At 38.4% G+C, this 24,889-nt stretch overlaps 2 long non-coding RNA genes across 2 annotated transcripts in view; both read right to left on the bottom strand.

Annotated features, from left to right (window-relative positions):
- The window catches only part of LOC134805412 (uncharacterized), a 172,081-nt gene that overhangs the window by 22,292 nt on the left and 124,900 nt on the right, over nt 1-24,889 (bottom strand). The window lies entirely within an intron of this gene.
- Nucleotides 12,310-14,751, bottom strand: LOC134805414 (uncharacterized). The gene is made up of 3 exons (XR_010146285.1): nt 14,442-14,751; nt 14,263-14,311; nt 12,310-12,489 (listed from the first exon to the last, which is right to left on the bottom strand). It is a non-coding gene; the product is annotated as an uncharacterized LOC134805414 (long non-coding RNA).

Genomic DNA, 24,889 nt, shown 5'->3' with positions numbered 1-24,889 from the left:
TCAGAACCTAATAAAAATAACTTCTGTAAATACCTAGATTTATATAACTGGGATAGAATTATAAACAGCAATTCGTGCCCAAGTAAACAACTTGACCGAGTATTCAATGTTATCAAACACTGTTTTGAAATCAATTTTCCATTAAAAAAGTACCCTGTCAAATCGCATATAAGTAGATGGGTCAGTGACAATGTAAGTACAATGGAATGTACGTACGGACAATGTCGTACGCAAAGTACGAAACGAAGTCCGTCACTTGAAAACAAAATGTGTATTAAATCCACACGACGAGTCATTGTCCAATAATTTATTATCGGTCGAACAACGGTACGTCACAGTGTTAAGATTAAATAAATAAATAAAAAATAAAAATCGTTTATTGCAGACCATCAAAGTCCATAGGAGTGTTAGTAACATTCATCTTAATTGCCTAAAGGTTAGTGTACACAAAGAAAATAAAAACAATGCAGAGAAAATAAAAGTATGTCGGACCCTGACATCAGAAAGACGTATTGCAGCGTTATAGTTCATTATTTTAGACGCCTGTATAAAATCGATTAGCAATGTTGAGCTACATGTTATTTGATTGTAACGAAATAAATAAAGTTGCGTAGAGAGTAACGCCATCTATTGGCGCATTGTTGAAATAAAGTCGCGTAGAGAGTAACGCCATCTATTGGCGTGTTGTTGAACTAAAATGACAGGTAGAAGGCTTTGGAACGTCGAGAGGTTTCTCTCGAGTGAGCGTAGGCACGAGTTGGTATTTTTGTCGGTATGTTGGTAGACTGGTCGAGCAGGTTTACCAACTTGACTGAGGCGGGAGCGGAGAGGCTCCGCCGCTGGTATTTCTTCTGGATCGGACCGCGCTAGAGATCGGACGTACTCGTTAGCCAACCTCGTGCCTAACTCGCTACGTTCCTGAAGGTTTATACCTGAAGGATTATTCTGATAGCTTGTAGAATCCCGCGTTCTTTAACCATTTAGCTAAGTGTTTTATTTCAAGTGTTATTTTGATTTCTTATGTTTCATTAGAAGCTTACTTTTGTGAAATAAAGAAATGATGTGTTATGTGTTGTTTTAACTTGTTTTGAAAAGATTTGTCCCTCTGAGTTTGTTGCCGGTCCCATATAGGGCTAAATCTTCTCAGGTCAGATATGTACGGTTGGAGCCGGCCTAGTTTGAATTGAATAAACATTTAAACGGTTTCATGTGATCTTTTTATTTTCAATTTTTAATCAGCTAACCTCCTAATAGCGATTAGTTCTTTTTTTTTATTTAGTACTAAAATATGGTAGGCACTAGTATGGTTAACGAGTCCTAATGTTTATTTCATGCACTGGTAGCAATGGTAGCATACTGGTTTAGCTGTGAAGTAATACATTATCGTACTACCCCACGCGCCCACCGCCCTTTGAGACCATCGGTATTCGACAAGTATATAAAACAAAAAAAAAAAAAAAACTAAAATTAAAATCAAAACCACCCCGACTATTAGGACTACTTGTCCCTCCCTACCACTACCTCAACCCAATACTTTGTTAGCGGGCAGTCTAGACGTTCGGCCATACACCTCAGCATGCTGTTGCTACTGCCGCGCACACGTTTCAGCAGTGAGGCTATTCTTTTTCGCCTAATAGCAAAAAAGTCGTCCGCCCTTGCTTCGGCAAACATGCCAGATGCACTGCAGTGCTTCGGCAGCCTCAACAGCATCCTGAGGATGTTATTATATTGTATGCGTATTGTGTTGTAGGCCTTCTGCGTAAATTTCACCCACAGGCTGCACGTGTAAAACGTTTGACAGTAAGCTTTAAAGAGTGTCAGTTTCACCTGTTCGTTACACCGTGCAAACCTGCGGGCGATCATATTGCCTCTTACAACCATCGCTCTTCTTTCCCTTTCCATATCTGTATCATCTTTTAGTTCTATAGTGAGCATATGACCTAGATATTTGACCTTGTCAACTATTTTAAGGGACACACCCCCCAGCTCGATCTGAGGCATAGTGCTTGTATTATATTTTCGTGCCTTAAAGATGAGCAGCTCACTTTTGGTGGCATTGTATTTAAGGCCGTGCTGTTGAGCGTATCCCTCACACATCCTCACAAGTTGCTTCAACGAGTCGATTGACGGTCCCAACAGGACCATGTCGTCCGCATAACTGATATTATTGAAACATGTGTCTCCTATATGACAGCCGACACGTTTACTGCTGAGACCCTCAATCAACTCGTTAATATATAGGTTAAACAGGATTGGAGATGACAGCCCGCCCTGCCTTACCCCACACTGTAGTTTATACTCCTCTGAGTCCACACCCGCCCATCTCACTCTATTGACCTGGTTTTTGTACCAATATTTAAGTAATGAAATGCATTCTCTTGGTAGACTGGTTCTTTCCAACTTTTCCCATAGTATATCATAAAAAACCAGGTCAAAGGCCTTGGACAAGTCTAGAAAACACGCATATACTGGCGTGTTTCTATCCGTGTAGAACTTGACAGCTTGCTTAAGGCACAAGATCGCACTTTCCGTCGACAAACCTTGCCTAAACCCAAATTGTGCGTCATGGAGCTTAACATGTTTACATAGTTGCGCGTTAAGCAAGCTGTCGAGCACTTTTGCAAGTACTGTTGCTAGTGAGATGGGCCTGTAGTTACCCATGTCCGATAAGTCTCCCGTTTTATTCTTCACTAGCGGGATCACTACTGTCTGAGTAAGCCTACTAGGTAGATACGCGTGCCTCAGGCAAAGCGTGTAAAACACAGCCAAAATACGCGGCAGGTGACCCCCTGCATGTTTGAGGTGCTCTATGCTGAGCCCATCATGCCCCGGCGATTTACCCCTTTGCATGGAATTGATAATGTCTGTAACTTCTTTGGTAGTAAAGCTCAGGGAAATTTCGTCAGCGATAGTCTCAGCACCATTCACCTCCTTAAGGGACGATTTGAGCAGCGGGGTTAACGCGAATACCTTGCTAAAATTATCGGCTATTGATTTCCTGTCACACTCTCCGCCCACGCTCACAGGGATACTAGGCCGAACATTCATTTTATTAGTGTTTTTCCAAAAAGCTTTAAAGTCCTTGGCGGCCCGGTTAGAGGCGAGAATATCACTTTTTATTTGTTCTTGCCTGTCCTGGCACCATTTCAGCTTGGACTTAAAAAGCTTTCTGGTTTCGCACATATCTTGGTATACCGCACCCTGTTTAGGCTTATTTGCAGCTACCCAAATTAAGAATTTTTCTCTCGCATCCCTGTGAACATTAGCTACGTATTTATTCCAGCCAACTACTTGCCTACCTTGTTTGCTCCTCCTCGCCTTACTCGACCTTCTTGCCGCCCCCGTTAGCGTGTTAATTATGGAACTATACATGTTATCTAGCGCTACTCTATGCTCAGGATCGTTACATAATTTAACCGCACACGACTTTAGCTCAGCTGGAAAGTCAAGTAGTTTTAGCTCAATTAGCTCGTAGTGTTTATTTAAACAATGAAATCTCAAATAGCAAAGATAATATCTCTCGTAGTATATGGCGAATAATTGCGTCCGAAACATGCAACAATAAAAATAAAACAAGGGCACTGGATGTATTGGTGAGTCGATCAGCTGGCGCGAGCACAGCTGAGCGAGCCGCCACCACCGCCGCCTGGCTTAGCCACTACTACACGCATGGCCACTCACACAACAACAGGCTCCGGACATCCGACTCACTCAGTTATCTAAACAAGTATTTACCATCGCGAATCCCTACGTTTGAATTTATTCCGTTTACCCTTGTTGATATTTTAACAGCCTTAAAACACATAAAAAGGAAACATTCGAAAGATGTCAATGATATGTCGACCTATATTTTGGATTATCTACCACCTGTAGTAGTGTCATTACTACTTGCATTATTTAATAAATGTGTAATAAACGGTGTATATCCCGATTCTCTAAAGGTAATTAAGGTTCAACCCGTCTACAAGGGTAAGGGGGATATGGACGAACTTAAATGTTATAGACCTATATCTTTGATACCCGTCATGTCTAAAGTGTTTGAACATTTAATGAGTGTCAATTTAATGAAATACTTAACTAATAATAATTTACTAAACGCGCAACAATACGCGTATCAACCGGGGCGCTCGACCGTAGACGCGACTCGGGATCTAGTGTCGCGCGTCATGTCACACCTCGAGGACAGGCGACATGTCGCAGCAATTTTCTGTGACTTGTCGCGTGCCTTCGAAATGGTAGACCACTCATCCCTTCTCTTGAAGCTGTCACAGTACGGCATAAACGGTTCGTTCGCTCGTACAATCAAGTCCTTCCTAAACGGGCGGAAACAAAGCACGTATGTTCAAGCGCATAAATCTGATTTTGAAGAAATAGGTGACAGTGCTGTGCCCCAGGGATCGGTGACAGGAAACAACCTATTTCTAATCCTTGTTAATGACATCACCTCCGCCTCCGACGATGCGGAGTACGTTATGTTTGCTGATGACACGTTCATCATAGTCACTGCAGAAAATTCTAGTAATTTAGAATCTAAACTCTCGCGAACCATGCAGAATATCTCAGACTGGTTTACAGCAAATGGCATGCTCCTTAATATCGAAAAAACAAACATAATGTACTTCCGACTCAAAAATAACTTAAAAGAGCGATTTAATATTACAATAAATGACACGCCTGTACCTCAAGTAAGCGAGGTTAAATACCTAGGGTTCAAAATTGATGCTGGTCTAACATGGTCTCCCCACATAGAAGCAATCTGCAAAAAACTCTCCTCAGCATGTTTTGCCTTGTCTAGACTTACCCACAGCGTCTCTGAAGACAATCTAAAAACAGCATACTTTGGGTACTTTCATTCGATATTAGTCTACGGTGTGGACCTATGGGCAACATGTGCGGAACGTGAAAAAGTTTTTAAACTACAAAAACGTGCAATCCGTATCATGGCTAAAAAACCCTCAGACTACCATGCTAAGGAGTTGTTTAAGCAGCTGAAAATTCTCACGTTACCTTCTGTATATGTACTCGAAGAATGCAAGTACATACGAAGCAATCTCGAATGGATTCCCTCTAATCACCAAAAACTCCAGACTGTAACGCGTAGACGCAACCTCCTATACGTGCCACCGCGACGTCTAGCAAAGTCTAGGAAATCCTTACACATAGTAGGCATAAAACTTTACAATACTCTAGACGAAGAGTTAAAAGCTACTTCGGACTCAATATTTGAGAAAAAACTTAAACTGATATTGTTGGACATGGCGTGCTACAGTATTGACGAATTCGTAAACTGCTACAAGTCACTGACCCATCTATCCACCTGTTAAATAATAGTACATTACTACAGAGGCCGGGACGAAAGGGGTTGCCGGCCGAAGACATATAGACCGGATAGGTCTGAGCGCGGGCAACCCCTTTTCCCGCCGAGGTATGTATAGTGCTTTTCTCAAACATGCAATGAAATAAATAAAATAAAAAATCCACGAAACCCTAGTTTTATTTATAGAAAAAACTAAAAGTAAACTACACCCAAAATATAACCAACACGTACCTATATCATTATCACGCGTATGTTTTACACGAGTCGTGTATTTTTACTACCCGTATATTTTCATGTATCTTTGATTTTTTCGCCTTGTATCCGTCTGACTGTCGTTTTCGTCACATAAGTTTACATAGTCTTTCATGTTGATATCATGTTTCACATACATCGTTGCTTTATGCATGGAGTAAATAAGTATAATTTCCACAGTGTTGACGAATTTGTAGTTACATTCATTTAAAATAATATGCCACAAAACTGTTTCTAATAAACTGTAAGGCATTTTTCTTAGTTTCTCAAATAATAAAATTGCCATAAGCAACCATATACATACTTCGTCTTTGACTTGGCGGTAGAGGCAGCAAGTTATTAAAATCAATTCTGCTTACGCTGCCAATTCCAACACCTACGATAACAATTAATATTAATTTCATTATTTCGTCGAAACTCATATTAAAGTCAAAAAATCAACAACGCACCATAAATCCAATAAAACAGAACGAATATTTTTCAACTTTACCTCCATAACAATTTAAAAAATATAACTACGCGTGTTTGAGTAGACCTCTTTACCGCTAACGTTTAGATGAAATATTTGAAACGTTTTTATTTGTGTATTTAAATTTATAAAATTATAGAATGTATTATTTATTAAGTTCATGTTGATTTTATACAAATAAAACTGCAAATTATAGCAAACATTGTTTTTTGTTTTTTTTTATAGGCGTAGTGGCAGAGTGTCATTACGAACCATAAAGCAAATACTGCCTCTAGTTTTTTTTAATGGATAAATGCCACGATGCTGTGTCACAAATATCGGTGAAATGAAAATTAAAAAAGAGGACTTTGCCGGCCTAGGCCTGCAAGATGTGTATGAAATTCCATTAACGACCTTTTGTCCTAGCCGCACCTGTAGGGCTACCGCCAATACCGAAAATGCGAATTTCGGTTTTCGCGGTAGCCCCTCTGAAACGTCATACTTCGCAGCCTATTATAAGGAACATAACATCAATATTTCATTGCATGTTTGAGAAAATTATTTTAAGATATTGTAATTTGTTATAATACCAAATGTACCTTATTAATAATAATGTATTAGTACCTACTTATAGAATAAGAAAATATTGACATGTAATTTTTTTTATATTTTTATCAATAAATGATCTATCTATACCAAAGATTATCATGAGGTTGTATGAATACCTATAGACCGGGAGATAGTGACACATTTTACTGGGTCATTTGTACCAGTATGGCGGTTCGTCAGGGGTCTAAGCATGTAATGAAGGAAAGAAAAATGATGGTCATAGCGCTGGTACCGGCGGCCCAATCGCGTGGGCGTTAGTCGAACGTGTCGGATAAAATACGAGTGTCGAACGATTTGTTCCACAAAAATCCTCGTATTTTCCGATAGTCCATAAAAAAGAAGTAGGCGGTAGCGCAATGCCATACTTCTCCGGTGTGACTTACAGCCCGCCATACTGAGGCGAACACATTAATTAAAAAAAAACAATTCAACCATTTGTGCCAAGCTAATTTTTGCACAGGTGATCATCGTCGAGCAGCCATTCATGGACATCACCATGCCATACTCTTCGGACGGTTCCAAATGGCCGCCATACCGCCGCAAGGGAGTTAATTTTTTTTTTTGTTAAACGATTTGTACCAGTATTGCATTTAAATTTTTGGAAAGTATTTGATAAAATGTGACCGTTATTATAATTGCCATACTTATAGTAGGGGGATAAAGTGCTGCCATACTTGAAAAACTTATTTAATCGACACGTTTCAAAAATACGACTATGTATACGTAAAATAATTTTTTACAGCATGGCATCATCATATTCTGTTTGTTTGGATACAATTGTACCTAAAAAAATATATTTCAGATTATAACTACGGGGCGGACGACTGTGAGACTTAAGCCAAGACTTAAAACAAAAAACAATTTTTTGACGATTTGTACCAGTATGGCATTTGGATTTTTGGAAATTATATGATGCAATGTGACCATTATTATATTTGACATACTTCTAATAGGGGGAAAAAGGGGCACCATACTTGAAATAAAAAAAAAATATTGTACACATTTGCCACCTCCTACAGGTATGGCATTATGAGATTTCCATTTATGATCACACAGAAAGTCTTGAAAAAAAATTACAAGATGGTACAAATCGTTTAGCAATAACAAAAAAATTAACTCCTTTGCGGCGGTATGGCGGCCATTTGGAACCATCCGAAAAGTATGGCATGGTGATGTCCATGAATGGCTGCTCGACGATGATCACCTGTGCAAAAATTAGCTTGGCACAAATGATTGAATTGTTTTTTTTTAATTAATGTGTTCGCCTCAGTATGGCGGGCTGTAAGTCACACCGGAGAAGTATGGCATTACGCTACTGTCTACTTCTTTTTTATGGACTATCGAATAATACGAGGATTTTTGTGGAACAAATCGTTCGACACTCGTATTTTATCCGACACGTTCGACTAACGCCCACGCGATTGGGCCGCCGGTACCAGCGCTATGACCATCATTTTTATTTCGTTCTTTACGTACTTAGACCCCTGACGAACCGCCATACTGGTACAAATGACCCAGTAAAATGTGTCACTATCTCCCGGTCTACTAGTATTTTTGACGGATTTAGTTTTTCATGCTCGAAGTTGCTTGCCAATTCTGACGTATATTGTCAACTATTTTGGTGTTTGAAAGAATCAATAGGTGTCGAATGATCCTTAGAACATGGCGGATCGTGCTCCAGACATTTTTATTTATTTTTTGCATTTTGCTGTTTAATGTATAATTTAGATAGCATATTATGCAGTGAATAGCAAGTGTGACGGGTGCACGGTGGTTCCGTAGTAGGCCATAAGTCTAGAAAAGCCATAGTGACTTGTGTAAAGATTAGCTATGGCAAATTATTAACTAATAGCCATACCACCTGAGACTATGTATAGTTTCTAAATTATTTAAGTAGATCATTAATTTTCGGACCCTCGAAGTGAGCACATCGACCACGCGTAAACCGTTAGCAGTGACACGGTCAAGTGAAAGTTTGTTTACGGCACATATTTCGAAATTCTTTAATTTTTATCAATTGCATCATTATGGAAGTTGTAAACAAAGGTATGTATTATTTTTTATTTTTATTAATAGCATGTTATTTATTTAATAAGATCGATTAGCTTGGGGTCTACGTGACCTCTTAATGTTACATGTTACCAAGTTATTTCATACTAAGAGTATTCACAGTAGCTTTCGAAATTGTGTCGCCAGATGGCGCCAATGACACTATATACGTCGCATTTCCCATAAAGCGTAGTTAAGGGATCATTGTATTTTGTTTGCTCTTACGTGCACTACTGAAGGCTATAAGCCCTCTACAAATTTCGTAGCAGCCGCTACGAAATTTAGTTGTGTTTTTACAAATATATCTTGAGTTACACTTTCAAGCGATTCTTGTTTCTTTTTAGGTCCCTGTTTTCATTGCACGTTTTTGAGGATGCACATATTTGAATTGTGGTGCGCTACCGATGGTTCATATATTGACAGGGCTCGCAATATGCACCAAAGACTTGTGCAAAAGCTACCAGAGAAAGCTGAAAACATTAATGTTAGCAGTCTGCAACATAATCGCCTTAATAGTTTAAGAAGAAGTTTATCAACATTTTGGAAGAAAGAAACAAGAAATAGGGATAAAGTTATTGCTTAATATAACGAGTGGTTAGATAGTGTAGAAGCCGTAGACTTACATATAGGTACGACCTCGTCAACAGAAAGTGTTTTAGTGTTAGATAATAAGTTAAAAAGGTATTAAAAAGAGCTTATTGATAGATTTGGTACAATTTTAAAGTGTATTAATTCCGGGTACAAAATAAATTCTGTGAAATATAATGATTATGCGTTAGAAATGACCCGGCAACTTACAGAAGAATATGAATGGTACTATATGCCAGCTTCTGTTCATAAAGTAATCATTCATGTAGCTACAGTGATGTTACCAATAGTATAGCTTTCAGAAGAAGCTACAGAGTACACAAATAAAAATATTAAGTAGTTCAGGCTTAACAATACTCAGAAGATGTCACGCACCAAGACGAATACGGATCTCTTAAATAGTCTCTTATCGGACCCTATGATTACTGGCCTTGGAAGGAAGAAGAAAAAACAATCATTGTCACAATATGTACTTAGTTTATTAGATGTTTAAATAACATTTTAGATTATTTTGAAGTTTTAGTTAGTCTAAATTAGTTTTTTAAGGTGGCTGAGACGTGACGTGAAATATTTTGTGTTGCACAATTTGTACGATATTGGTATCTCTGTAAATATATAAGTTTTAGTGTTAAATATATATTTTTTACATTTTAATAATACTAAGTATTGGTTTTATTATGTTATTGAAGAATACGTTGTAATATATTTTTAATTGTATTTTTATAAGGCTTTAAAATTGTATGTATTTTGCATATATATTTTGTTACCAGTTCGATTTTTTTTAATGATATTATATACAAAGTAAAACTTCTTATTACTGTTTTTTTATTAGACCCTAAAACACCTAACAAAAACGTATTTTTATTTTGAACGTATCTTTGATACTTTTGGAGAAATCGATTTTTGACACTTTCTCCATACAAGCCGAACCACCGTGGGGTGCAGTTAATGAAGAATTCTTCTGGAAATACGAATAAGTAACCAATTCTTGGACATCATTCGGCGGTTCGTGGTCTCGGCCGCCATTACGCTTTGTACTGCTGCTCCAGCTATCCTCCAGTGCATCGTGAAGGCCTATTCATCGTACATCATGCATTAATAATATTTTGTATTATGAAATATTTTACTTGTAATCTATATTTACTGTATTTTGGCAAGGGCCCATGAGACTGCCAGTTCTCCAATAAAGAAAGAAAAGAATCAATAATATTTGATAATATTGAAAATGTTCAGACAAGTGGAAGAATATACACTTCAATATGTTATAGATGCTAGCAAGATGTAAAAACAACAGTTTAGCGGAATGTTATTTTACGAAATGGTTTGTACAAATTACAGAGAAATTCATAATAATTTGTTTCTACTAGAAATGTGCCTTCACCAAACGTTTTAGATAAACGGTAGACCTATATTATATAAACGTTCTTTACATCGGTTGGCGGAAATTTGACTCTTAAGATTTTTCCTCATTTCACCTCCAAGATGAGGTTGATTGTTAGTGTTGGAAAGCTGTAATTTGGTATGGATATATAAATGAATCAACTCGACAAGGTGGTAAATAAAATCTTTAATCTACCACCAATAAATTGTATGGGATAAATTAGTATTAGTATCCAAACTTAAAACCACCTAGGGAGTTGTGGTATGGTGCTCTGAATACCGTAGTCTTGACTTCGTGCTTGGCCAATTATTTTTTATTTTACTTTATTAGGTACTACATTAAACAGACATCGTACAATATCATGGGTAATACAATTGCACATTATGGCTTAAATTTAGCACGAGATCCAAAACAAGTGTACACAGCATGTTTTACAATTATGCGGAAATATTACAAACTAATACCATATTATAGGTACAGTGAAGAATATCAGAGAAGAAATAACTATCTAAACATTACAATATAACGAGTAACGAACTTTACGTTATGTTATAAAGACTATTATACATCACAAATGAAACAAACTTAAACGAGCTCATATCATTAGTTAGTTAGTGGGATAAATCAAAGTCTCGTGCACACAGCGCGTGCACGAGACCTCGGACGCCGACGAGTAGTATAGGTATGACGGCGCGCAGTCGAATATTGCACTCACACGTGTTCTGATCTTTAGATTACTTGCGAATGTTGGTTACTTAGTTGTTTGTTTAGATTTACTGAACGTAAAATTGTAGTAAATGATGGTAGTTATCAAATGATGTTTGTTATGATTGGTTAAACGTCAAAATATTATGATTGTTATTAAAACGTAGGGTATCTTTGAAATTATGTTGACATTGACAGTCATGAAAATGTTGAAGGTAGTATTAAAATAGGAGCGGGTTCCCCCCGAATAGGGTAGCAAGATGGCGCCGTCCGGTCGGCAGTTGTCATTCTGTTGACAGCTGCGCGCGGTGGTGCACGTATTCAAATCAATCAATCAAAATATACTTTATTCATGTAGGCCTAGCAACAAGCTCTCATGAATCGTAATTAAAATATTCTAACCTATTGGCTCCTTATCCAATTATATTGTGTCAATCACATGTTATTTTGATCTAAAGCGAATTTAAATAAAATCAGTGATCTGTAAACGTGTACCTAAATAGTATACGTGCTTTTATTTCTGCGTTTTCCCCATCCTTACACCGCGATGGGTGATAAAGATGAGAGTGATGATGCCAACACTCGTGATGTGTTAACCAGCGATGACAAGCGTTCCGCCGAGCCTCCTGATGCTTCGTCAGGTATATATTAATGACACTGAATGCGGCCCTCGAGCGGGTGTGGTTGATAACGCACCTCGAGCGACTAAATTCCACATACAACGAACTGGACACGTTGTTGTTATCTCTCACCAACGCGATACGGCGATTGAGCGATACCATTTTACATTCCCGGCAAACCTGTGGCGGTGGAGGTGATACGGGCGAACTATTACAGCGCTTGTACAAAAGCGTGGCCCGAGACGAAAATCTCAAATGCGCGCTTCAAACTATCGATGCCCTATTGGCGCGCCGGTGGAGGCCTCTGCCCCGCGGCCATCGGTTTCACACGCTCGCCCTGGGGCCCTACCGTGAAAATCGAACGATAGAGCGCCATCCGCACGTAAATTAGTTCGAACGAACCAACTGAAGCCTACCGGGAAACTCTTTCGTTTTGGCTTACGTCTTTCGAATCCATAGAATTGACCGACGTGAATGGAATGAACGAACCTAACGTTAAGTGTGCATCACACTTCACATCCTACGCTGGGACATTAAACCGGTAAATTAATAATTTACTTAAAACTGAGTTAGATATACTTAAATAATTAGTTTTACTTACTTATAACATACAATGATACTAAAAACCTTCGTAGAATAAGTTTTAATACCAATTTAACATTTTTTGCTGTTTGTCGAATATAATTTTAATAGATTAAGCAGTAGTGTCAAGACTGTCAATGTCAAATTCATTGTTTACTGTCTCATGGCTGTCTTGATGTCGCCGATGTTTGTCTGTTGTACCACATATTTTAATATTATAAAATTTGTATTTACATTGAAAAGGTAAGAAAATCTTTATCTTGTCTTTAAAAAAAACTTTCTAAGCAGAAGAAATTACCGTTATAATTGAAGTACTTGACGAAATTTTGAAACTATGTATCACAATGTACCTACTTTTGATTATTTTAGTTGCTTTTAAACATATAAATTACTTCCTAGTACTTACCCGATGACTTTCGAAACTACATATGTAGTTTCATTGCATACTTTTGGTTACTCTCGCTCGACTTATGAAACAAATAAGAATAAGATACTTGTTAAACAGTGAACAGTTGTAGTTTTTACATAAAATAATTATTTTAGCAGTTTAAAGGATAATTTTCAATATTATTAATATTTTCTCAAAAGTAATTTATTTTATTACTTTGTAAGTTCTTAAGGTCAAATAGTCTATTGATTGTCCGCGGCTCCTGTAGCCGGTTATTTTAGAAAAATATGCTCTAATTCATGTGTTTTTTTAGTTCCAGACTAGTGGGAATCACAATGGACCTACAGTGAGCACCCTGGCAAGGAATATGTTCAAGCTTATAGCTTCCAGCTATTGCTGGAAAATGGAAATTTCTATAATGATATGGAGGCCAACAAAGGTAGGCATTTTTACTGATTTGGATCACAGTAACGTTTCGTACTCATGAAACTATCCTGATTGTGTATGAGATAATCTACGATTTTCTTTCACTTTCATACTTTATTTGAAATAAAAGTGTCTGCCCAACGCCAACTAGGTACATGGGTACCTACTTACCTAGATACCAAGTAGGCTAGCTACATACTTATATATCCTATACGTCATGCTTTAAAGGTATACAAATGTCTAAATTATAATAAATAAGAATAATTAGATTTGACATATAAACTTAATTTCAATTTCACACCGTTCACTGGAGTATGGTTTAATACAATAATTTGTATATATCTAAATATAATTCTTGTTTTTATTAACATTTCCACAGACTCCAGAGCATGTCTGGCAGCGCCTCATAGGGCTATCCTGCCCTCGACTCCCAGTCTACCAGCCGCGCCGGTCCGTCGCCTAATCACAACTCCAACCCGGTCAACCGCAACAGGAGCCACAAGAATGTGAGGTGGTGCTGGAGATGAAGGTGATCGAAGCCAACGACCACTTATACACCCGCGAACTGATGAGGTGGAAAAAACTTTGGTCTTTTTTTTAACATTAATTTTATAACTTTATTTGCTTAGACTGATTTGAAATATTCTTTATTGAAAGTGTATAATGTATATAGAGATTTGTCCGATTTTTGTTAAAATAAAAAATAATAAAATTATACGCAAAGTATATTTTATTGAATTTAGCTATTTTTATCAGTACACGGAAGCGTCGCGACTATATCTCGCGGATCGTCGGGCAGTGGTCGAACACGTAGTTGGGAGATTTTCAATAAAAAGTTTGTCTTCACATTAACATTGTTTTATTTATTAATTTGTGTAAAAAATTTAACAATTTTACCAGGCTAAGGGTTAAGGGTTATATTTCCCACGTATGGCACTTCAAACATCTGTTCTATTTTTGATGAGTAAGACATTCAATTGTCATTTTCGAAATGTTAGCCTGGTAAAGGGTTAAAATTGTATAATTATATTTTAAATATTAATATAATAAAATTTGGGACTAGCTGAATGCAGCACATGCACAAACAGGCGGCAAATGGGCAGAAGCTTCCTCCTCCTCCCTTATTGTCTACATTCGAAAAGAGTTAGTCAGACCAAGATATTAAGCGATTTTTATAGCACAGACGCGCAAATGTTATTTAAATACATAATTTCATAGAAATTTGGAATTTAAAATACACTTGCACGTTTGTGCTATAAAAATAGCTGCATACTTATCTTGGTCTCACTCTAATGTCATTTACATATTATTGACTAATCATTGACTATGTTTATTTGCACATACAAGAGTAAGAAATAAAATAGCCTACCTAACCTTATAAAATTATTTATCATAGGTACACTTATAACCGTTTCGGTGCGGTTGGCACGACAGGCGTGTCATCAATGATTTCAACGTGTGGCGCATGACACGACAGGCGTGCGATCATATTCTATGGAGTAAGGCACGCCTGCCGTGTCATGAAATAATTGTTCGCCGCTACAGCCAAAAGTTTTCGAAGTTTACACAACTCAGATATAATATAACATTTAGATTTTTACATTACAAGTCTTATATATTTCGTTCGTGTGTAATTATTCCTTTACGAGTAACATGTTTGCTTATCGTTATATACTATACTACTACACTGATTGTTTTGTAACAAAATTCTGCCATGGAATTTTGAACAATACATACATCTTAAAAAATAAACACACGCATTATACATCTTTAAGTTTTAAAGTATTCTATCTATCTATCTTTGTATATCTACATCATTTATATCGATGGTCAAATATTCAGAACTATACTAGACAAAGTTATGCAATCATAGTTAATAACACAATCGGCACAATCTGTGTCTGGTTAAGACACATATTTTAAATCACCCAGAAACAAATGTAATTTATTGTACCTGCTAGGTATATTACTCCGTAGTCAACTTGGCCAATACAACTCTTAGTGCTGCTAATCGTGTATTAGTTTAACTAGCAGGTACAATAAATTACACAATTTATTCCTGTAAAGGAGGCGATTCAAATATATGTGCCTTATTATCCTTATGCCTTACATTAGCTTTCTAAGGTGAATTTAATAATTACCACAGCATGGCCTCATAGGAAATAAGTCTAGTTTGCTAGCCTCTGCTTATATAGTAGATAAGTCTTAGTCTTCTTCTATACTACGTAGGTACGGGGCATTGGGTAATAGTTGCATTATCAGCTGGTAATGTAGCTCCTTGAAAAGCCGGCAGTGTTATTTTCATCGCCATCGTCGGGAGTACGGTCTTCGCGTATAGGCACAGCACGGATCACAGATCAGACAGTAGTGGCCATGGTGGTGGTGTAACTGAAACATCATAAGAACTGGTATTAGAATTATTACTATACTTACTACGTACTAATATTACTGTTTGACATCTTCATTACATTACTAGGTATTTCATTATTATTTAGAACAGCGGTAGGCAACAGGCGGCCCGTGAACCTCTCACTTGCGACCCGCGAGCCCCCTTGGCTATTTTGTATGTAATATTGACAAACGACAATGTTTGATAAAGTAACACATATTAACAAAGTGCGGCCCGCTTCAACTTTTTAACTACTATGTGGCCCTTGGCTGCTAAAATGATGCCGACCGCTGATTTAGAATACTAATTTTATGATTCTTATTTTCTTTAGACGCTAGTTTACAATGACTTCGCCATTTTGAAAGTTTTCGACGTGTAATAGTTACATGTCGTTGAAGTGTCGCCGGGAAATAGACACACACCAACAATGCGCGTGCTATCCCTGGGGAAAGCGTATCTAAGTATAAGCCTATAGTAGGACCTATGCCGATGGTTGTTGGATCTGTCGGCGAATGAAACAGCTTTCTCGTCACCCCCCAATGCAAATCTACACAATGGATGGTTAACTTCATAGCTACAGTCCAAAACGCAGACATATTCGCAGACAAGTGGCCGTCCCTACAACGTAGTATCAGGATTTTTTTAAACTCTGCCTATGTTACTTAATATCAGTTTTTTTTTAAATATCTAGGTAACTTAGTAATACATAATATGTATGTTAGAGATAGTTCGAAAAGTGTATACATATTTATGAATTTTATGATACTGACTATGTATTATTAACAGTATAAGTGTCTTGGCATCTTGCAGCTGTAAACTTATACTTAGTGTTTGCCTGAATAAATAAAAAATAATAAAGAACTGCAAATCAGTGTCCATAACACTAAGTTACCTTTTAATATCCCAAATGTTAGCTCTATAGTGGAGCGCGCCTTCTTTTGTATGGCGTTATAGCCTCGGGGATTCTTCTGCGGCGCCGCTTGCAGAAATCATAAGGTGTCCCGTGTTCCCGCAGTGGATACCCGGAGTCTTCTAAAATTATAATAAGCACATTATATTAATAGTGGGTTAATATCTGCCTAAAAACCATCGCTGGTGTTACGGAACCTTTCCTGAAGGCCGCAATGGAAACATTTATTTGTAACTAACACAAACAAACGAAGAGTCTCTCACCCTAAATGCATATACAATAAGCGGCAATTATTGCCGTTCTGTCAGGGATAATAATATAAAATAAGACACAATTATATTCCTATTATTTCCGTCCTCCACATTTTGCAACTAGAGTTAGACCAAGATAAGGCTGCAACGATATTGATAGCATGCACAGTGTAGGTAAGTGTTATTTATGCGTCATAATTTCATAGAAGTTTGACGTTTCAAATAACAGTTGCACTGCGTGTGCTATCAGAATCATTGCAGTCTTTTCTTGGTCTAACTCTAGGGTCATTCGAAATATTTCGTAAATAGTTTCCGTGATGAGCTAAACCTTTTAGCAGCCAAGGGCCACATAAGTACATAGTTGTTAACAATGTTGAAGTGGGCCGCACTTTATTAATATTTGTGAATTTATCAGATATTGTCGTTTGTCAATATTACATACAAAATAGCCAGCAAGGCTCGCGGGCCGGGCTGCAAGCGAAAGATTAGCAGGCCGCATGCAGCCCGCGGGCCGCCTGTTGCCGACCGCTGCGTTAAACCATTAATGAACCCCTGACGTAACATGTGCATCTATGTCTGTCTGTAGTACGTAGCTCCCAAACACACATACACTCACACAGGCTCATTGATCTTACTGTAGGTTCATTTAGTGTATGATTAAGAACACAATATATATTTATATAAATTATTAAGTTATAACATACCTACCTACCTAATGTGCACTATTTCGCTGGTACCACATGCCCGCTGCTCGAAGTAGTCTTGACTAATGCTATTGCTACATATGAAGGCGTCGTGGGTTGCCCTGCCGTACGACGCGTCCATGTTAATGATGTAGTTGACTTGTTCCCATATCTGAAAACCGAACGTTACATAATGTTAATTTATATTTCACCATAGTACGAATTTAGTTAGCTTAGCTCCCTTTTGCTTGTATTGTACAATTCTAATTTATTCCTATTTTTTCAGTCATCCACATTTTACATCTAGCGTCATTCGACAATTTTGTAAATCATTTTTTCCATGATGCGCTAACTAAACGATTAATTGATTGTGTGTGTTTGTGTGTGTGTGAATTAATAAAAATGAACACACACACACACATACACACACATGCTGATTAATATTACTGTGGTATCGTAGTGCGTGATTAGAAACACCAAATATATGTATATAAATTATAACACATACATACCTAATGTACACTATTTCGCTGGTGCCACACATGCCAGCTGATCGAAGTAATCTCGACTAACGCTGTTGCTCCATATAAAGGCGTCGTAGGTTGTCCCACCATACGACTTGTCCACGTAATTGATATGATCCCGTATCTGAAAACCAAACGTCAGTTGTTGTTAATTTCTGTTTCACTTTAGTACGAAGTTACAAAAAAAGGAAGTCAAATTCAAATCATGAATATTTTAGAGTAGGTATACAGTAGTATACACATCTTCTATAAAGTCTGGAAATAAGTAATGTAAGGCTTAGTAAATTAAATAAATTAATAATCCATACTTTCATACTAATATTATAAATGCGCGTAAAAGTGTGTCTGTCTGTTACCTCTTGACGCTTAAACCCCTGAACCGATTTGGACTAAATTTGGTATGGATATAGTTTGGGCCCCGAGAAAGGGTTAGTTTTTTTCAATCATCGTCATCATCCCACGCAGACGATGTCGCGGGCAGAAGCTAGTAATTAATAAATATCTTGGACACGGCGCGTATAGTACCTACGTCGATTCCTCTCACTGCGGCCTTGACCACCGGCAGCTTGGGCCTTGCCCCGCTGCTGGCGGCATTCTAGGTTAGTTTTTTTAATAATATGTTTATCTATTTTTTATTGTTTTGTGATTTTTTTTTATATTCTACTTATATATTCAAATCGTAAAAAACCTAAAAGCTAAGACACAAATCGACCTAGTCCAATAGAAAGCTAAATAAAGCTTGTATTGTGAGTACTAAATGAAGATATAATTATACAATAGATAGAATAATATAAAACATTCATAACTCCGGATCATATATCTGTGATAAACACAGAAATAAATACCTTTACCAGGATTCGAGCTCGAATATTCCTCTTTCATTGACGGGGTCACTACCGACTGGGCTAAGAGCCAGTTTAAAATTAAAATATTTTGGGATTAGAATAAACTGGTTAAGATTATTATTCCACAAAATTATTTTTACACACATGGAAAACATGAAATATACTGATCAATATATCAACCTCCTAACAGGATAAAGAGGCAATCTTTTTTTATAAGGTACACTAAAGAGACAACTTTCAAAACATTATTACAATAGTATACAGTAGTATAAATAAGAGGTAGGTTTTTTTATAAAATTGCCCTTCAAACAAAACAAGGACAGAAATAGACAAGCTGTTTTAGCTGCTTCTATTAGACTAATAATAATAATATATCTGCCGGAAATAAAATTGCGTATCATTTTATTAGGCAGTCGTCCGTTTTATACCATTTATATCCCTTAGCCCAGTACTTATCATCACCATCGCTTGCACGCATTAGCCTAGTTAATTTTAGATACCATCAACTCTCAATAGTCCTTACACCCTGGCGGATGCTGCCTCTGCGTGTGTTCCATGACGCGGGCAAGGGCAGCATCCGCTCGGTTTACCCCTTACATTTCATTAAGTGTCAAAAGGGACTCACGTGTTGCCTACGGCTCCGCGCACGCCTCCCAAAGGTCCGGAACACCATTGTTCCGTGATGGAAAAGATATACAAGAAGCGGTCTTCATATTCCTATGGCCCATGAAGGGTCACATGTGTGCATCGAAAACCCCTGGAATGCAGAATGAAATTATTAGTACTTAATTTATGAAATATGATATAAGATTAATGTGCATTACTTCTAATGTACAATGTATGTATAACTATTTTTTTGAGAAGAGCCCTGCTAAGTATTTACTGAAATACTGGTTAAGTACTACTTAGCATCAATTATGTATATATGTAAACTTCTTTTAGAATTGGGTAGATACGTAATTATTGTATGTAGGTAAGATTACCTACATATAAGGAACACTGTGTATAGATAGAGTGGGGGCTAGAACAACCTTAACTGTAAATGTTTTATGTATTTATTTATTTTAACATTTCAATCAGGTAAGAAGACCCATATATTACAAATACAATTTGACTGGACAATTCTTCGTTTAAACCCAAGTTTTTTTTTAACAATATCTATCAGTATATTTTATAAATTCATATTCATTCATGGTATATTAAGTAGTACGTGCCAGGTACTCACAGTATTATTTTATCTGATATGAGGTTATTATAAATAATGTAAACAAATTTCACTTACCCGGCTTTAATGATAGCCCATACTGATAAGACCGGGGTGATTTAGCAGTTGGACACCGCTTGCTGAGAAACAGGCATCCATTTGGTCCCGGCCCACTTCATCTTGATAATCTGCCTGCCATAAAAGTTTAAATGGAAAAATAACGTAGAAGTACACTACTTTGCGAACAACTCAGTTTGAATCTCGGCATTATTTATTTATGTGATGAGCACAGATATCTGTTCCTGAGTCATTTGGTGTGTGTTTTCCATGTGTGTATTTATTATATATCACAACATAAGCCTTCTTGAGCTTATTGTGGGGCTTTGTCAATTTGGGTAAGATTGTCCCATAACATTTATATACATATATTATTAAATTAATATCTTCTGTATAATACAAAAATACATTCTATCAAATGGTATATTATTTTAATTAGATACTGACAGACACTACATAGCTTCCCATGAAGGTAGAACTTTGAATACTTGAAACATACATCTTGCAATGCTCTAGACCTTTTATTGTGAATGTTCAATGTTTTGACTATTTGATTAATGACTTACGAAATAATCTAAAAAGTATACCTTATTGAACAGGGTCCTACAGCTATTTCGTCGTGGATGTGGAAATATGCAGCGTGGTATTTACAAACTCCGCGTCCAGAACTTTCACTTAGCGGAATTTTTCTCGCATTAGGCACCTATAGAAGCGGCTTGTTGCCGGATTTCTTCAGCCAGGTTCTCTTGCGACAGAAACATCTTTGTAATAGTTCACAAACAAACAGTACAATTTCACGCAGCACGACACAATCAACTATAATAATAAGATACACGAAGGGCATGATACCCTATTATGACAGAATGAAATTGCCAGGTCATGAAATTGAAAAAACAGGAGCACTGCTTTGAAACTGCGAGTTGATCGAGCATAATCCCCAAATATCTATTTATTCATCCCGCTGCAGTGCTCAAAAACCGAGGACATTCAAAATATTTGCAAAACAATGCGCGGATTCACTGCCACAAAAACGGGATAAAAAGCTGAAAGGTGAGTTATCTGGCAGCACTGTGATAAACGAAAGAACAACGTTAGCTCTTGAGGTAACGTGTGTTTTGACAGTTCTTTACGAATTTCGTGCTGTCAAAAACTCCGAAAATGGCGTTTCGCGGTAGGGCTATGGAACGTTATTCGATCCATAATCGTCTTTCGAACGGGCCGCTCGATGACGGCTGTCTTCGCGGTAGCAAACCGTGTTTTATCTGTCAGAATTGCCCGCAATTGACGATTTTCGGTATTCGCGGTAGCCCCACTGCTCAGGTTGGGCGCTCGCGAAGGGGCGCTCAATTACGCTCAAATTACGCGGGCACGGCTTGGAGAACTATGGTAGTGTCGCGTGCACGACAACAATAACACTCTATTAGTGCGCGTAATTTTCGCGTATTTAAGAAGGGGTACACGTCTGCTTGTGCACAGTACCTATCACTATGATCAAGCGAGTAACATACGAACGCAGCGCTAAAGGGAGGCACCTCGATTACCGCGAAGTTCCCGAACATGAGACTCCCCACCCGTTCCGAGGTATCACGCGCCTTAACTTTGAAAGCGTGGCGCAGCACCGCGAATATCCCCCCGGCATGACGCCCGTTCAATTGTTTGACAAGTTCTTCCACTACTGCTTTGACTCTTGCTCTCCACTGCATGCACTCTACTTTGATGCGGTCCGAGTAGCGATGAATGGGAACACGACCTCGCCTAGTCGGCATTCGGTTCTCTCGGCTCTGATTTCAATCGATCCGCGTCACTATCTGATTCATTCTCTAGAACAGCGGTCGGCAACCTTTTAGCAGCCAAGGGCCACACAGTGGTTAATGGAGGTGACGCGGGCCGTACTTTGTTAATATTTATGACTTTATGAGACATTGTCGTTTGTAACTATTACATACAAAATAGCCAAGACGGCACTCGGGCCGCAAGTGACAGGTTCACGAGCCGAATGCGGCCCGCGGGCCGCCGGTTGCCGACCGCTGCTCTAGAGCACGGACCCGGCGTTAATTTTCGCCACCTGCGCGCTCTCGGCCGGCCCGATCTAGTGTTGGCCGCAATCGAGGCCTTTACGTCACATCCGAACCAGCGGTGAGCTACGACAGGCCGTTTGTACATGTATTGTTCGGATCGCGCAAGCTTTGGGTCGCGCCCACCGCCCATGAAACGTTACCCGCTCAAACGCCGACTGCTCATTTGCCATCGACTCGTGTTTGAGTTTGGCAACGATCTCAAGAGGATGGGCTTGATGCCGCGCCTGCTTACCGTGCTAGTCGGCCGCCGAAACAACGTGTTGGCGAAGACTCTAAATCAGCACCTGGAGCGCATCGGCGGGTGCAAGGCGGGTTCGCTGCAAGAACTCGCCGGTAATCAGCTCTTGTGGTCGCGCACGGTGCTACATGGTGCCGTATCGAAAAATAATTCCGAACGACAAAAGCAAGGACTACCTCGCCATCTATACTCGAAATATTGTATTAGGCCTACGGAATTTACATGAATCGTGGACGTATATACAACGCCAACGTCATTGTTTTTTATCGAAATATGTAAATAAAAAATTTACTTAATCGTTTTTTTACTCGTTTCATTGTAACATTTGATTAGCAGTTTTTTAGACAGTCATGTTATTGACCTAAACGACCTTACAGAAAAAATCACCATGTTGCTCCAACAAGTCGATTGATTTGAGACAAACCTATAAGTAACTACTAAGTATGTATAGTGGCATGCGTTAAGCTAAGAAACAGTAAAAGTGAAAAAAATACTTAGTTCGTTGAATCGTTATCATTATCACTGAGAACTCACAATGGTGCGTAACCTCCCGAGAGAAAAATAAAACTCGGACACAATAAGGTTGAAATTTCGATTTCATTGTGTGTGTTTCAGTGTGCTCCAAGCATTTCCCTTTTGGTTGTTTCTTTATTCTTTATCTATGGAATAATATTAATATAAATAAATTGCTCTGATAATTAGCTTAAGATAATATATTAATATGTAAAAAGTTCATAAGTGATGCTTGTTACTAGGCCTACATGAAAAAAGTATATTTTGACTTCGACTTTGACTTTATTCTTTACTAACATGCCTGTACTTATCTAATAATTTTGGTTCAAAAACCAAATCACGCAATACGCTTGAAACTAAAACATTATTGGGGTTATACCTATCAGAAGAACATACCTACGGGCCAAAATTATGGTTATAAAAAACGTAAATTAAAAAAAAAACTTCTTAAATAATGATTAGACGGATAAATTACATATCTGGTTTATTTATTGTCCGTATTGGATTTACACACTGTGTAAGTTATTAAATATTGTGACAGGTCTTGCTATTCTGGTCATTTTATTTGCAAAAACGATGGTCGAGCTTAATATCAAATGAAAATGCTCGGTTTACACTTTTATAATATCGTTTTTAAATTAGCCATTTTGAAATAATTAGCAAGATAAAAATAAAATAAAATAAACATAATATAGGTATTTGACATTTGACAGGAAATATTTCGGCTTAGCACATATAAGTACCAGTTTATTTTAATTTCTATGGTGACAGGGAAGGGACAGTCGTATATAAAGCTCTTTATTCGAAAAAATATCGCCATCTGTAACAATACTAATTCTCACGACGCGCGGGCTCGAATACTTTCTCGCTCGCACAGTATTAATTGCGTCACACCGGCCAGCCACCGAGGAGCACCGAGCGCGCACGACGATCGCCGACCGGACGGAATAAAAGCCGCAGTCCGCGCCGCATCAGAACACTTAGCTAGTGGCAGCCTTAGCGATAGGTACACCCGCTGTCCTTTGGCGAGTCACAATGAGTCGGGAGTTCGATAGCCACTTGCAGTCTTCTCCCAGACTTACCTAGGTCCCTTGGCGATAGGTTCATAGACTGTCCCTTGTCCAAATAAATAAGGAGGCAAACGACGAATCATCTAAAGAAGGTAGTAATAATACAACTTGAAGACAAAGTAGCAACAGAAGAATCCACAGTCACACCAATACAGTTGATGTATGCTATCAGACCAGCTTCACTCCAGGGGGAGGGTTCCGTCGAACACCCTCTCAGGCAGTATTTGTAAGATAGTGCCAACTTGGCGAAACTGAAGGAGACATCGTTCTACACAAGTCCTGTCTTGGTACTCTCTCTTCAGACATACGTGTGCCAGAGGGAGAGAATATAACAATCCAGATCCTGCTACTCTCACGGGACGTCATCGAGCACCTGAGGGAGAGAATGTAACAATACTGATCCTGGTACTCTCACGGGACGTCATCGAGCATCAGAGGGAGAGAATGTAACAATACTGATCCTGGTACTCTCACGGGACGTTACCGAGTACCAGAGGGGGAGAATGTAACAATACTAATTCTCACGACGCGCGGGCTCGAATACTTTCTCGCTCGCACAGTACTGCGTCACACCGGCCAGCCACCGAGGAGTACCGAGCGCGCACGGCGATCGCCGACCGGACGGAATAAAAAAAGCCGCAGTCCGCGCCGCATCAACATTCAGCTAGCGACTGCCTTAGCGATAGGTACACCTCTGTCCTTTGGCTAGTCTCAAAGGGTCGGGAGTTCGATAGCCACTTGCAGTCTTCTCCCTGACCTCCC

Source organism: Cydia splendana, unplaced genomic scaffold (assembly GCF_910591565.1).
Source record: "Cydia splendana unplaced genomic scaffold, ilCydSple1.2 scaffold_104_ctg1, whole genome shotgun sequence".
In the NCBI taxonomy this organism is placed as follows: Eukaryota; Metazoa; Arthropoda; class Insecta; order Lepidoptera; family Tortricidae; genus Cydia; species Cydia splendana.
Note: the sequence above shows the minus strand (reverse complement) of the source record. Positions and strands in the feature narration are given on the sequence as shown.